The following is a 16,605-nucleotide window of genomic DNA, read 5'->3' as shown; positions in this document are numbered from 1 at the left end:
ACCTGGATGCAGGAGGTGGAGTGATGGGTGGGCTGTCACCTGGATGCAGGAGGTGGAGTGATGGGTGGGCTGTCACCTGGATGCAGGTAGTGGAGTGATGGGTGGGCTGTCACCTGGATGCAGGTCATGGAGTGATGGGTGGGCTGTCACCTGGATGCAGGTAGTGGAGTGATGGGTGGGCTGTCACCTGGATGCAGGTCATGGAGTGATGGGTGGGCTGTCCCCTGGATGCAGGTCATGGAGTGATGGGTGGGCTGTCACCTGGATGCAGGTAGTGGAGTGATGGGTGGGCTGTCACCTGGATGCAGGTAGTGGAGTGATGGGTGGGCTGTCACCTGGATGCAGGTCATGGAGTGATGGGTGGGCTGTCACCTGGATGCAGGTAGTGGAGTGATGGGTGGGCTGTCACCTGGATGCAGGTCATGGAGTGATGGGTGGGCTGTCACCTGGATGCAGGTCATGGAGTGATGGGTGGGCTGTCACCTGGATGCAGGTAGTGGAGTGATGGGTGGGCTGTCACCTGGATGCAGGTCATGGAGTGATGGGTGGGCTGTCACCTGGATGCAGGTAGTGGAGTGATGGGTGGGCTGTCACCTGGATGCAGGTCATGGAGTGATGGGTGGGCTGTCACCTGGATGCAGGTAGTGGAGTGATGGGTGGGCTGTCACCTGGATGCAGGTCATGGAGTGATGGGTGGGCTGTCCCCTGGATGCAGGTCATGGAGTGATGGGTGGGCTGTCACCTGGATGCAGGTAGTGGAGTGATGGGTGGGCTGCCACCTGGATGCAGGTAGTGGAGTGATGGGTGGGCTGCCACCTGGATGCAGGTCGTGGAGTGATGGGTGGGCTGTCACCTGGATGCAGGTAGTGGAGTGATGGGTGGGCTGTCACCTGGATGCAGGTAGTGGAGTGATGGGTGGGCTGTCACCTGGATGCAGGTCATGGAGTGATGGGTGGGCTGTCACCTGGATGCAGGTCATGGAGTGATGGGTGGGCTGTCACCTGGATGCAGGTCATGGAGTGATGGGTGGGCTGTCACCTGGATGCAGGTAGTGGAGTGATGGGTGGGCTGTCACCTGGATGCAGGTCATGGAGTGATGGGTGGGCTGTCACCTGGATGCAGGTCATGGAGTGATGGGTGGGCTGTCACCTGGATGCAGGTCATGGAGTGATGGGTGGGCTGTCACCTGGATGCAGGTCATGGAGTGATGGGTGGGCTGTCACCTGGATGCAGGTCATGGAGTGATGGGTGGGCTGTCACCTGGATGCAGGTCGTGGAGTGATGGGTGGGCTGTCACCTGGATGCAGGTAGTGGAGTGATGGGTGGGCTGTCACCTGGATGCAGGTCATGGAGTGATGGGTGGGCTGTCACCTGGATGCAGGTAGTGGAGTGATGGGTGGGCTGTCACCTGGATGCAGGTCATGTCACACCTGGGCAGCATCTCTTCTCTGGAGCCGAAACATGTACCGGGGAGCTGTGCTGGGTTTCTGTATTTGTCTATCAGTGAATATTATTAACACTTGTACTGAGATGTTTCCTGTTTATTCTGGTGTATGATGAAGGCTTGCACACCTGGTCCCAGGTAAAGACAGGCCTCTCACTGTATATTTCTATTACTCTGTGATATCTTCTGTTGATTATTCATCAGATACAGATACCATTAAATACAAATCATTTTATGATGTTTGGATAAAGTAACATGCCTTAATGTGGTAAAATACTTTTGGAAACTTAGTGTGTGTGTGTATATATATATATATATATATATATATATATATATATATATATATATATATATATATATTGCAAAGTGCATTGTAACAGGATGGTGTAATATAAATGGAATGGTATATTAATAACGATAACTAGAAGACACCTATTTATGTCAGTGCATGTTAAAGATTGATACTGCATAACTACATTATTATGTAAAGTTTACCTTTCTTTTACAGTTCTGTTTGAAATTTGTTCTTTAGAGAAAAAAGTGACAGAGTAAATTACTCAATTTATTTTAGTAGTATGAATAAGAGGAGATAAGGTGACAGGGTCAGCTCTTTAAAGTAGAGCCGTAGCTTGTTCTGTCTGGAGGGAGAAGAAAGTTAACTTAGAAATATAAAATAATGTGTTGATTTAATTTAGAAGTAGCTATTTTTTTATTTCTGTCTCCCTTTATCTTTCTATGTTCTCACATAAAACAATAATACAATAAAATGCTCTTTCCATGCGTTATTTGGTCCATTACCAGCACTAGGTCGTCCTACAAGACCCCCCCCCTTTATAGTGTTAATATGTGTATATATATAATCCAAGGACAGCACATGCTCGGTCCTTCCATACAGCACCTGTACGGATGGTCCTTAATATTATCCTGTAGAAGGTTCTCTTAATTTACCAGTTTTCCTGGCACTGGGGTTAATGAAGGACCGGAGCTGACAGGTAATATGGAGAGAGATCTAATAAACTCCTCATTTTAATAATGAATAGAGATTAGGTTGATTGCAGCATATTTAGCGCAGGTTTAGCGATGGAGCAGTCCGCTGTGCAGAGTTGCGACGTTCTGCTCACACAATGTTCCAGTTCCGCTTTGTTTCACCATTCCGCACTGTATTGTAAATGTATATTTCACTTCATTTATAGAGGAGATTCAATTCAGCGTTTTGTCCCTCCAGAACAGTCCGTGTAGACACCTAATATCTCCGCCATAAAGGTGCACAGAACAATCAGTGTAGATTCCTTACCGTAATAGGCGCAAATGTGCGCAGACGGACCTTTGCGGTGATGTCCGACAGCGCGTTGCTTTCAATTTAATCTCTTTCATGGTCTATGAATAGAGCTGGGATGACGATGGTTAATTCGTTCTGCTGAGTGGTTGGATAGGGCTGGGAACACTTTAGGACAAATTCCACCAGTGAGATGTGCAAAATTTTGTGTCCAAATACGGATCGGGAGAATATTATACAGAAAGATTTTGAAAATGTCACTAATCTCTAATACAATTTTATGTATAATCTCAGCTGTAGTATTATGTTGCAATAAGGTTTTCCTTTAACACTTTGCATCTGACTGTGTGACTCCTAGGTGGTAATGGGGCCCTCTAGTCATGTTGTAGTATTTCAGGTCCCTGTAGAGGTGTTAAGTTTCTGCTCCCATTGGCAGACAGAGGGTTTGTGTTGGTTTGATGAGTTGTGCGTAGTTCTTGTCTTCTGGAGAATGACATTTGCAGTATGCCAGTTGGAGATCTGTTTGTAGGCAGTGTGACAATGACGGCTTTCAGTTACTGGATCCGCAGATTAATTCAAAGCTCTGGATTTGGAATCCTGTTGTTCTGCAGTCTCCACAATTACTGGTGGGTGCTAAATTTAACACTAAAGACTCAAAACAGTCATGGAAAGACAGCTGCTAGCTCTTCAACAGGAGACGCTATTTCAGTACTCACCGGATACCACTCTCAGTACAGAAGAGACATCCTCTCAGTGCTCACCGGATGTCACTCTGTACCGAGCAGACTCAGTACAACATGGATACCACTGTCAGTACAGAAGAGACATCCTCTCAGTGCTCACCGGATGTCACTGTCAGTACAGAAGAGACATCCTCTCAGTGCTCACCGGATGTCACTGTCAGTACAGAAGAGACATCCTCTCAGTGCTCACCGGATGTCACTGTCAGTACAGAAGAGACATCCTCTCAGTGCTCACCGGATGTCACTGTCAGTACAGAAGAGACATCCTCTCAGTGCTCACCGGATGTCACTGTCAGTACAGAAGAGACATCCTCTCAGTGCTCACCGGATGTCACTGTCAGTACAGAAGAGACATCCTCTCAGTGCTCACCGGATGTCACTCTGTACCGAGCAGACTCTGTACTCACCGGACATCACTGTCAGATACAGTTAGTACTCACTAGATATCACTCTGTTACTCAGGCACTTGTGATTGTGACTTAGGTACTCAGGCTGTGTCTTTACATATTGTCAACAGATGCAGTTTGCCGGTCTGGTAGTAACCCCTTAGAGCTTACAATCTATTGAACATTTGAGTTACTGCGTTAGTTGTTCTGTTCATGTTTCCCTCTGCAGAGTAACATGTGACTCTTGACACAGTTTGTTTATTGAAAACTCCAGGCTGCAAGTCACATGTACAGTGTATATAGCAGCTGTATCCTGTAATACGTCATACCAGATCATTGCAGCCGGCATGTTTGTCGTTGATACCATGGGGCGTTATTTCAACTGAATGTCAGCTTGTCACACTTGTGATAAATGGTCGCCTCCTGTTTGCAAAATTGGAGAAACTGTCAAATAACCCAAAGATATATATTCTGTTATCTTTAATTAACATATTGAGAACAGGATATAATGATAAAGGAGAAGGGAGACTGTCACGTTGAAGAGAACTACAGATGAGCAAAATCACAGTGATATGTTGTGTGACGGTGGTTGTGCTAACACCGCCTGTAAGACCTGACCAGTAACAACATACGTGTATTACACGGGGGCAGTCTAATGGCTCCAAACTGGCCATATTTATTCCGTTTTTTTCCATATTAAGGATTTCGGGGGAAACTGCAGTTCCAGCAAATAGGAACATTTTAGTGTCTAATTTTGTTTCCAATATTCAGTTTTGGATGGTCTCTATGCGCATTAGTATTGTTTATTGTAACCTATATAAGGTTTTTCTACGTATTTGTTATCATTTAAGTCTGTAGGGTTCAGTATCCCTGCTGTATTTTAGAGCTGTAGATTTGCACTATTTTATAGATACTATTGTTTAGTAATAATCTTATTTTATCTTTTGATCTGTACGCCTGACTAACTTTTCTTTCTTTTTAGTTGTATAAGTTTTGGGTGAATTGAGTCTGCCGAGATAATGGCCCCTTCATATAGGTGCAGTGTTCCAGCCATATAGCCTACAGTGCTTTCCCTGCGCCATTCTGCTGAACTCCATTCCACACTATATATTATTATTATTATTATTATTATTATTATTATTATTATTATTAATATTATGTATGCTTTTGCATTTCATGGAATATACCCTATGGATACAGCTGGTTGTTCTGCTGTGTGATTGGGGTCTGTGGATACTTATAGCCAGAACGAAGCAAACATATCATGGAATACTGTGCTCACCCCCAGGGCCGCCGAGAGGGGGGGGGAGCGGGTACAGTTTACCCGGGCCCCCGCTGCTAATTAATTATTTTTTTTTTAATTTTTCTGTCTTGCGCTTTTTTTTTTTTACTTTTTTTTTTTTTTTTTTTTTTTCCCGCGGGGGGGGGGGGGGGGGGGGGGTCTTGGGAGCTGGGAGGAAGAATAAATTAAAAAAAATAAAATAAAATAAATACTCACGTGATCGCGCGGCGCCGTGTCCCTCCTCTCCTCCATTCACACTGACTGCCGGGCGTGACGTCATCAAGTCACGCCTGTCAGTCAGTGAGGAGCGCCGCAGCCAGCAGGAAGAAAGAAGACAGAAGAGGAGACAGAAGAGCAGAAAAGAAAAGAAAGAAGTTGACAAAAGGTAAGTAAAGAAACGGAGAGGCAAGGGGAGGAAAACAGAGAGGGACAGTACTATAAAGAAAGGGGACAGAGAAACAGAGGAGGAAAAAAAGGAGAGAGCCACAGAGGAATAAAAAAAAATTGGGGAAAGAGGAACAGAGGAGGGGAAAAAAAGTGGGAGAGAGCCACAGGGGAATAAAAAAAAAAGTGGGAGAGAGGAACAGAGGAGGAAAAAAAGGAGAGAGCCACAGAGGAATAAAAAAAAAATTGGGGAAAGAGGAACAGAGGAGGGGAAAAAAAGTGGGAGAGAGGAACAGAGGAGGGAAAAAAAGGAGAGAGCCACAGGGGAATAAAAAAAAAAGTGGGAGAGAGGAACAGAGGAGGAAAAAAAGTGGGAGAGAGGCACAAAGTAAAAAAGAAGGGGGAAAAGCAGCATGGAGGTCGCAGTGTGAGCATAAGGGGGTACAGTGTAGTTGTGATGAAGGGGCACAGTATTGTGTGTGTAATGGCACAGGGGGCTTGTTGCAATGTAGTGTGTGTGAGGTAGGTGGCAGCTAATTAATGGGCGCTATTTTGTTTGTAGGGTGATGGTGAGGCAATTTAATAGTAGGGACTATTAATTTAAGATGGGGTGGTTTGGGGGCTATTGAATCTTGGGGTGAGTTTAGGGAGAATGAGGTCTATTTATTAAATGTGACTATGAATTATTTAATGGCAGTGATGGTTGCGGGAAATAGGTATTGCTGGGGCTGTTTGCAGGAAGGGATATAGGTTTATTTATTAAATGTGAATAGTATTATTTTAATGTTGGGGCTGGAGGAAGGCCTAATTATTAATCGTGGGTGCTATTGATTTAACGCTGGGGCTGGCTGTAATTTTCTAAATGTAGCCATTTTTTTTTCAAAATAGGTCCTTCAACATTTCTGGATCCGGACAAGCCACAACTAAAGAAAGCAGCAGCCACAGGTGGAGAAAGTGAGAAGAACAGGTAGGAGAGAGCAGCACAGTGTGTGAAATGTTGTGATTCTAGTAGGGACAATACCAATTTTTGGTGAATGTTGTGTCCAATGTAAGGTGTAGGCCAAGACTGAACTGTTTGTGTACACACTGCATTGTTTGTATACTACCCTGTGGTGGTAGATGTCCTGAAAGTCAGGAGTGCTTGAACATATGTGACGCTCCGGCGAATTGAGAGCCTAGTGGTTTTTATGTTAGCCACGCCCCAATGGCACGTTGCCACGCCCCCAAATGCATGACCACACCTCCCAAAAATTTTGCACTGCCGTTTGGCTAGCCACGCCCCTGAATATATGACCATATACCTAATTTTTTTGCGCCGCCTTATGGCGGCGCAAAAAAATTTTGGGGCTTACTTCACTATGAGGGGGGCCCCATGAATTTGTTGTACCCGGGCCCTGAATTCTTCTTGGCAGCCCTGCTCACCCCTAGAGGAAAGTTTTTTGTTTTTTTTATCTAATTTCTGTGCACAAATCAGAGAGCGGCTTTAATCAACGATTGGGAATCTGGTAACTAATTTGCATCATTGAAGCAATAGTGTCTACGCTTCTCATAAAATGATATCACTAGTAAACCTCCCATTTTTTACAGGATAGTCCTGATTTTTGCACCCACCATGAAATGGATATGGTCTAACAGTGTAGGCTGTGACTTGGATCACATGGGGGGGGTTAGACCTGGGGGCCTGGATTTTTTTTTACTGTTTTTTTTTAACCTGTATTTTAGGTTTGTATTTTAGATTGGACCAATTATAGGCGCCTGTGTATCCAGCTATCAGTTCACTTGGAGCTAGTGCCTCGTGCCTCATGCCTCAGTGACACCACTAGCTCCATGTGAGTTCATAGGCTGCATTCTTATGGATATTGTCTTACAGAATACTTGCCCGCATTGTGAATATACCACAGGATCACTACGAATCTACTGCCAATATGCACCCGGCACAAGTTTCCCTCACTGAGGCCTCGGAGTTTACCATAAGTCACTTGTTTTCATGTTGAAAGCCCCCCCCCCCCCCCCCCCCCCCCTCTGCCTCTCTCCCTTGGATGAAACGCCAGCATGTTCCAGCCTGACAAGATAGACTGTAGTTTTTTTTTTAGTTTTTTTTCTCTCTCACGGTTTGTGCGATTAATGAAAGCCCCTCAGACAGGTTCCCCTGGGGCATATTTGGAAGGTTGTGACATATTAAGCAGCTGAAGCGTTGCAGGACGGAGAAATGCGTCACATTTTTTGTGACTTTTCTGGCAGTTTTTTTTTTCTTTACACGTCACTTAAGCAATTTCCAGCATTTCATTTTACCATGACCCAGGCTGTAGAATGACTGATGGTGCTGATCCAGTGCCGCAATATGGTGAACCCCTTTCCTCAGAGTCGGCCGGATATCTGCTCCTTGTTAGTCCAAGAGGATACTATGAGGGGGCGCTAAGGATTATTAAACGGAGCTTAGGATAGATCAGTTTCATTAATAAGAGTTTATCTGGATGTCTGAACGTTCCTTATATAGAGGTGGTTATATTATGGCAACCATGGGACATGAGCCTCATATGACTGGCTGCAATGTTGTTAGCGTATAAATGCTCTGGTTGGCTGCATGTTTATCATGGCACTGTGGTTAGCATTGCTGTCTCCCACAATCCCAGAATTTAATGGTAGCTTAATTAACATCTTAATAAAAATTGAGGTTGTTGTGTGTGTGTGGTAGAGAATTTAGACTGTAAGCTCCAATGGTGCACTGATGTGCACAATTCAATTGTCCCTGGAAAGCACTGTGTGATATGATGGCATTATATAAATAAACGATAACATATAAACAGTCCCTCCCACTTTAAACGTGCCCACGCATGGACATGCAGAGGTTGGCTGAGCTGAATCACTCTGCACTGCTGGTAACAACCTATTTGCTATTGGTTACTATATCCCTGCACGTCTGTGAAGAATTAAGATAAAGTGCTCTGACTCCAGCCAAACACAGGCTAACATGGTGATAAGATCTGCCAGGCGGCCACGGTGTGTGTTGCATGATACTCAGAGGTCATACTCCAAGTTTCCAAGCTGCATTATTGTGTCTATCCTCAGTCCTCTTTAACCTGATAAGGATCCCTTATTTTCTGTACTAAATAAACCGATTACTCTATTAGCCACTAGTAAGACAAGTTAATGATGCAGATCTGTAATGCTGCGATATTTCAAATTGGAAGAAGCGAACCCCACCTTATGGAAATTAATTAATAATCTTTCACTTGTCGTCCGCAAACTTTACACATTACATTCAGGGGCTGATTTACTAAAACTTCTAAGATGGAAAAGTGTTGGTGTATAAGCTGGAGAATGCTAGAATCTGATTGGCTGCTGTGGCCATGAGCTGCACCTCTCCTTGTTGGAGGTTTTAGTAAGTCTACCCCAGATTTCTAGTATTGTCAGACATGTTTGTGATAGCGTGTAACACGTGTGTAAAAGTCTGCTGATATGTTATTACAGATAGGTGTCTCTTTCTTTGATTAAATATATTGTTTTCCCTTATTACTGAGATTAAGAGCAATGCGCTGGAAGGTTAGAGGGCCGTCCGCGGGGGCCCTGATGTGTTCCAGGTTGTCTATCACCGGCTCTGATCCTTCCTGGTTATCTATGTTCTGCTTAACATTGTAACACTTATTTATGTTATTAAGTTTGAATTATATATATATTTATGTTGCTCTATTTTCAATAATATTTTGTTGCAATGTTACTATTTAATTCCTGTATCATCTTGAATTCCCAAATAAAATATAGACATTATAAGAAAAGCTACATTTTTATTTTTAATAAATATTGGGCCTCTTATTTCCAAATGTCTGAGTGGTGGCCGCTCTTCAGCATAGAACCCCCCTGCATTCTGCCCCTCCTTGTAAAACCCCCCTTCTGCCCCTCCGCGTAGAACCCCCCTCTCTGCCCTTCCATGTAGAACCCTCTGTGTAGAACCCCCTCCCCTCTGTGTAGAACCCCCTCCCCTCTGTGTAGAACCCCCCTCTCTGCCCCTATGTGTAGAACCCCCCTCTCTGCCCCTATGTGTAGAACCCCCCTCTCTGCCCCTCTGTGTAGAACCCCCTCCCCTCTGTGTAGAACCCACCCCTCTGTTTGGAACCCCTCTCTGTGTAGAATACCCCTCTCTGCCCCTCCATGTAGAACCCTCTCCCCTCAGAGGCTCTGTGTAGAACCCCCTCCCCTCTGTCTAGAACCCACCACTCTGTTTGGAACCCCTCTCTGGGTAGAACCCCCCTCTCTGCCCCTCTGTGTAGAACCCCCCTCCACGTAGAACTCCACTCTACTTGTCACTCCGAGAGGCGGAATTCATGCAAGGGTAAATGTTTAACATAAAATGTAATGTGTGGATGATGCTGGTCCACATTCCAGGTCTATGGTGGTTTTCCTGGTCTTCTAGATAAGGGAGGAGCAGGAGTAGACAGTCTGTGGCTCTGGGCTTTTGTGGAACTACAAGGCCCAGCATACAGTGCCAGCCATAGAGCCACAGGATGCCAGTGATGTAATGATGCCACGAAGACCTGTTGTTCTCCGACTGGCAGAGCATTCTGAGCCTATAGCTCCCAGGAAAGCCACATAGAAAACTCTCTGAATGAGAATGCTGGGACTTGTTGTACCTCAAATCCAGCTTGTCCTAGGCTGTCAGTCAGATTCTGGAGATACTTTTTAGGACTCCACCTTTGAAAGGAACCGTGGTAACTTGGATGCTCTAAGTGTTTTCCTAGTTAATAACCCTGCAACCTACAGACACTCTAGTTAGTATTTATAAAGCGACAACATTTAACTGAACCCCATAAATGTGACACAGCTTCACATTCTTACTGGCAGATATTTTTGTCATTACTAAAGTGTTTTGTCCTTTTGCACTTGTGTCCTCCCCGGGGGTCCCACAGATTCCTGCGCGCCCAGCGTGTCTGTCACCCACAATGATGGATAATAATACAAATCATTGATCATTAGTCACTTTAGCTGACTTGTGACCATTCTCAGGCTAATGGCCACTCGTGCTGATTGGTGGTCAATAGTCCTATTGGTGACCTGCTGTAAATCTATCCGATCTGGGAGACCGGTGACAGCTCTGGGATTTACTAACGAATGTGCGTTCTCCCACAGTGACCAGTGACACGATGAATGGCTGATGGTGGTTTACTATGGGTTACTGGATCTATCTCAGTGACATTCTGATGTTATAGGGAGAGCTGGGAGTATTGTGTACCCCTGACAATGTCACATTGATATTGTTCCCACCTCTTCTTATGCCAATGAGCAGAAAGTGATACGTTCTCTGTTTAATACATTCTTATGTGATCACCAGAGTTCAATTATTTTACCTCGATAATTGCACAGTGATTTAGGAGGCTCCGCCCCTTTCTTCAGTTACGAGGACCATTTACTTTATATGACTACATTATTATTGGACCTGAAAAGGAGGCACAGCCCCAGAACCATTCTGCACTTTGTTATTTTCCAGTCTCCAGGCAAAGTAAATGGGCTCAGAGGATAATGTCGGAGTGTACTTGCTGGTTTGTGGTGTGGGTGGTTTTGAGGGATCGGAAATAGAAGAAATTGGGGTATTGGTGAAAACCGGAACGCCGGAATGATTTGGCTCCCTGCAGCGCCCTCTGCTGCTGGGTGTCTGGTGTGCAGCTGGCTGTGTTTTCTCTTCCTGTACAGGGCAATCTGTTTGTGCTACACAGATATGTTCTCAGTATTATAGTGTGTGTATGTGTATATGTATAATATATATATATATATATATATATATATATATATATATATATAATATATATATATCATACTTGCCAATTTTTCCTTGTCAGCTTCAGGGAGATCCCAGGGGAGGTGAGCATGCGGGGGCAGGACTTGACGTATCGCATAATTTTAGCACCGCCCCTTAAACAATTGTCACAATTTTGGTCAACTACAGCAGGGGCTAAGCAATATTTGCGTCATTAAGCCCCGCCCCCCGCCACTTATATAATGCAGGAGCAAGAACTGGGAGGTTGTCCTGCTCTCCCGGGAGCTAGGGAGGTTTCCCAGAAATGCAGGAGTCTACCGGACATTCCGGGAGAGTAGGCAACTATGCGTTAAAGAAAAGCAGCTAATGAATCTATAGAGACTGAAGTGTCTTTTACATTTCTGTCTCCATTACTGAAGTCATGTTGTCTTACCTCTTAGTCTTGATTAAATCTGGTTCTCCATGAAAATGGCCACCTCCTTAGGCATCAATACATGGACATAGGACACAATTTCTGAACTGTGTCATCATGTCACAGATGGTGAAGCCAACCACGTCTTGTACTGGCTCAGCATCAGGGAGAATGTCAGACTCTTCAGGGAGTGAGGGAGATCACCCCTATTTCAGGGAGTCTCCCTGACATTCAGGGAGAGTTGGAATGTATGATATATATTTGTTATAGCCATCCATTCTGCCTGCCTGAATGTACGTCTCGGTACCTTAACCACCCATTTCGGCACTTGGAATTGATGGCTAATGTGCTCAGAGCCTAATTTCGGCAGCTGCAATGACCTGCCCCCTCTGTGTGCTGCCCCTTGTATTAGGCTGCACCTTCCCTTCTAGAACTGTAGTTATAAAAGTACCACTTCATGACGTGCGTCACATTGCTTAAATTATTTCCTCTGATAACATATCATATTTTCTTTCACATTATAGAAACAGGGCCGGTGTAATAAATGTAGGCAATTTTTTTACCAAAACAAATATCCCCAAAGTACGGACTGGTTGCCCTGTACAGAGTAGAAAGGAAGAAACATTGTAACATCCTCTAATATTGATGCGTCGCTTTAATAATGAGCTCTCTTTAGTGGCGTACTACGCTGCTCTAGAGGCGGGGGCGGTTTAGGAAGCTGACGGACTTATTCCGGTGTTCCTGCATTCCAGCCAGGTCCAGCTTTTACCTAATCCCAGGAAATTGTACACTTGGGCACCACCGTCTCTAGTGAGGGATAAAGAGGCTGTAACCATATATATTGCATGATGTAGATGAGTAGAAAGTGGACGTAGTTTAGTGAATATCATCACAAAAGAGTCCTTTATAGAATACATGTTATCTGTTTATTTTTTATGTATTTTGTTTCCTGAACCAGCCCCACATGAGTAATGTATTCTCCTTTCTTGAGAAAATAGTGGTTAGTTATAAAAAGTAGGAAGTACATAAAAAAAAAGCTTTATTTTAAGGGCAAAACCAGGACAAAAAAGTTTTTGCAGCCTAAGTAAAGACTTCAGTGGAATGTGGTGTAAACTGTTCAGTTCTTCCAGTAAAACGAGTGTTCTAAAGAACATTTTCCTAGAATATCTTATATAGTTCGTCAGGGCGCTGTCTGCAGCTTATCACCAGGAGATGTGACACATGGTCCCATTCAGCACTGAAGGGGTTAAGTGCAATTGTTTTATATGTGTCTGGTAGTAAGATATTCTGCTGTCTGCGGGCTCCCTCTTTTATATCCCTCTTTCTGACACTAGTTCTCCTTCAGTTAAGGGTTACAATCTGTTGGAGCCATGTTTATTAGTAAGAGATGCTCTGCTGAATATAGCGGTATGTGTCCGTCATGGAGACCGGGCAACGTACTACACATTTCTAGAGAGGTAAATTAAAGAACTTCACCCAAAACCTAGTTTATATTTTCAGACTTAGTATTGGACACACGTAAAAATGTTACTTATATAAGATATTATGATACATGCAACTCTAAATATAGCTGGAAAAACCTGTCATGCAAACATTTTTTACATTTAATTCTAGATCACGCCCTAAGTCTTAAATGTAGTTTTACTTACTAGGAAACTAACACTGCAAAGCTGCCTGCAAGGGCTTAGTAGCAATGGAAGAAAGGGCGCTGTGCAGAGTCTGGTGTGTATAGCAATGTACTTACAGCAAACTTGTAATGAGGAGTTGGTCAGAAGTGTGTGGTCACCATTGCTCTTGTATCTCTAGCAGAAACACCCTTACCTATAATTATTACCCTCTCTGCACCCAATATCTGCATTAGTCATTGGGTCATTTCTGAGTGAATACAGCCTGCGCCGTGGGGCATCGCTAAATGCAGTTCTCCACCTCCTGGCGGCCTTAATGTATAGATAAATGTTGCAATTAACTTCACTTTAAAGACTTGTCGATACTCTGCATGCTGTGTGCACAAAAGGGGATTGCTAACAGGTTTATGTAACGGTGAAAGCGGCAGTTGCAGAGTGCATGCTTCGCACAAATGTCTCTGCAGTATATTTGCTGGGTGCAATGAACTTGTTTGAGAATTCTGAGCACTTTCTGTTTATTCATGTATTTTTAGTTTCTCAGCATGCAAATACAACTTCATTAATAAATATAAGTATGCACCTTTTGCTGGTGACTTTTTGCTAGGTAGACGCATCAAAGGGTGACTAAAGTAAGTGATCTAGATAGTTTAGAGGAATGGTAAATATAGTGGCAACTAGAGTTCAATGCCGAAAAATGCAGTGTTATGTCTTCTAGTATAAAGATCACAAGGAGTCTCGGAGCTATAGGAAGTGGGCAGGAAAATACCCTCCCTCCCGTGCAGGACGGCATCATGATGGGGGACCTGTATCACAAAACCGGCCAGGAAAGACTAAATGACAACATGTAGTAGAGAAGGGGAGAGGGCAGGAGAGAAGATATCACATATATTCAGGGTTTTACCCCAGGACAAGAGGGAACATTCTGCAGAGGAAGAGACGTATTAGGACGAGAGGACACGCTCAGGGCTGGAGGGCGGAAGGTTTAGGGCAACTTTCAGGTGAAATGGCTCCTCCAAAACAGTGTATATTAGAGATGCTCACTGACCCCCGTGAACTGGTTTTGGTTTTGGATCTGGATTAGCTTTGTGTTTTGGTTTTGATTTTGGTTTTAGCAAAACCACCCTTGTGTGTTTTTTGATTTTGTTTTTTGTTAGAAAATATGCTAAAATTACATAATTTTGCTCTTTTTTGTTCCTACATTATTATTAACCTCAATAACATGAATTTCAAGTAATTTGCAGTCAATTTTGACCACCTCACAGGTCACAATATTATTTTCATACACTTTCGGACAAATACTGCAGCGACCTGGCTGGATGGTAAGCGACAGAGCAATGACTCAAACACACGGCAGTTCCTAGCACATCTAGGACACATTGGCACACAGCAGTGGCAGAAAAGAAAAGCGGGGCAAGACAGATTTGTCCTTGGGCCCTCCCACCCACCATTATGTTGGATCTTAAAAAGGAATCCAAAAATTGCGAGATCCGACGACAGAACGATGACGTTTTGCCTTGTATATATTATATAATGTCTATAGATCGACCAGAGTGTGGAGTTCTCCAGCCTGTTGCTAGAGTGTAACACCATACGTACCGTGTGCCATTACAGCTGTTCTCTGCATCACTTCTACATCTCTTCTTTCACTATCACAGCTGCTCTTGACCCTCCGGCCGTAATGCAGACCCGTTGGATGGGAGTTTTCTGGCACAGAGACCATTCATATATAGTCAATATTTCTGTTTCTTTTTCTTTTATATCCGAAATCAGTTTTCATAGTAATTGGTATAAAGATACTTTCCTTACGTAATATTTTTAATATTTTCTGCATTTTTAACATTTCAGTATAAATATAATGAATGACTTAAAGTATTCAGCTCCCAACACACTCTGTACATGTTGTGGCCGTACAGCTGAAGTGGGACTTTGGCCCCGATCCACAGAGTACTGAATAACACGTCAAATCAAAATAAACACCCCAAAGCCTTTCCTCAACTTACTAAACACTGACAACCAGAAATGTGTATGTTTAAAAAAATATAGTACTCATACCCTCCAGGTGAAACGCCTCACCTCCAACATCACACAAATTGCCCATTGATTCCACTTGTGTCAGAAATGAGAGGGTCACCCGTTGTCTATTCTTCTGTAAATACAAATACCCCTCTCACTCTCTAGAAGAAGGAGCAATCACACAAGTCAGAGGAATGATTATAGAGAAGCAGCAATCTGCAGAAGGTGCAGTCTAGAAGTGGACCTACAGCCACACTGATCAGACCAGGCTCCCCTGTAGTAGCTGGACCTGCAGGGATGAGACATGAACCAGAAGTCAGTGGCTGCGATGTAAGGTCATGAACACGGGTCTGTAGTCTCTAAGGCACCATCTTGTATATACTGCAGACAGGGCCGTAACTTAGAATTCTAGCGCCTGGGGCGAGAAAGACAAATGCCGCCCCCCTAGCCCTCAATTTTAACCAAATGAACCTAAAATACTCCTAAATTGCGCCCCCCTTCAGAGTTGCGCCCTGGGCGATCGCCCCTCTCGCACAGCCCTAGTTACGGCCCTGACTGCAGAGATATGGCAGAATCTCTTGTGGTCTGATGAGATCTGTGGAACTTTTTGGGGTAAATACTAGCAGGATGGGCTGTGGGGCAGGTGCTCTCCTGCCCCCCGGGTTGGTCCCATAGTTGGTTACTTTGGGCCAGGTCACTGGGCCACCTGCATTTTTTTCCTTTGAAATTTCCCTAAAGAGTTGAGTCTAGTCCCGCGGGCTAAAATTTGCCAGTGCTCTCCTGATCGCAAGTGAAACTATAACTAGGGAATGGGGCCTCATTATGCGCTGGATGTCATTAATTCTTGTGAGTTTGGCAGTGATAGCATCAGGTTATGGTGATGGGCAAACTTGTCAGCTTTGATGTGAAGAGAAACGGTGCAGATTACTGCAAATCCTGATCATCATACAGGTCAGACTAGCTGCATACAGATACATGAATACACACAAGTACAATAATAAATACAATTAAGTATAATAACGGACGTATGACAAAAGCACAAATGTAAATATTTCTCCAGCAATTTACAGATGGCTCAAAAATAAGTACAAATTTGAGCATAACAGTCATGCAAATAATTCAGCGTAGGACATCACAGGAGCAAACAGGTAAACAAACATTAAACATAGAGGACCCTGCCCTTGGGAGCCTACAGGGAGAGGCGGTGAGAGACAGTATGGTCAAATGAGATACATGGCAAAGCGGTAGAGAAAATAAATGTCCTGGATTCCTGACCTTACTCCAATCAAAA

The 16,605-nt window shown here is 44.0% G+C and overlaps 1 protein-coding gene across 2 annotated transcripts in view; it reads left to right on the top strand.

The window, feature by feature from the left end:
- The window catches only part of PDE2A (phosphodiesterase 2A), a 661,195-nt gene that overhangs the window by 217,713 nt on the left and 426,877 nt on the right, over nt 1-16,605 (top strand). The gene's annotated exons all lie outside the window — the stretch shown is intronic.

This window comes from Mixophyes fleayi, chromosome 2 (genome assembly GCF_038048845.1).
Source record: "Mixophyes fleayi isolate aMixFle1 chromosome 2, aMixFle1.hap1, whole genome shotgun sequence".
Classification (NCBI taxonomy): Eukaryota; Metazoa; Chordata; class Amphibia; order Anura; family Limnodynastidae; genus Mixophyes; species Mixophyes fleayi.
This window is presented reverse-complemented; position numbering and strand designations above follow the sequence as displayed.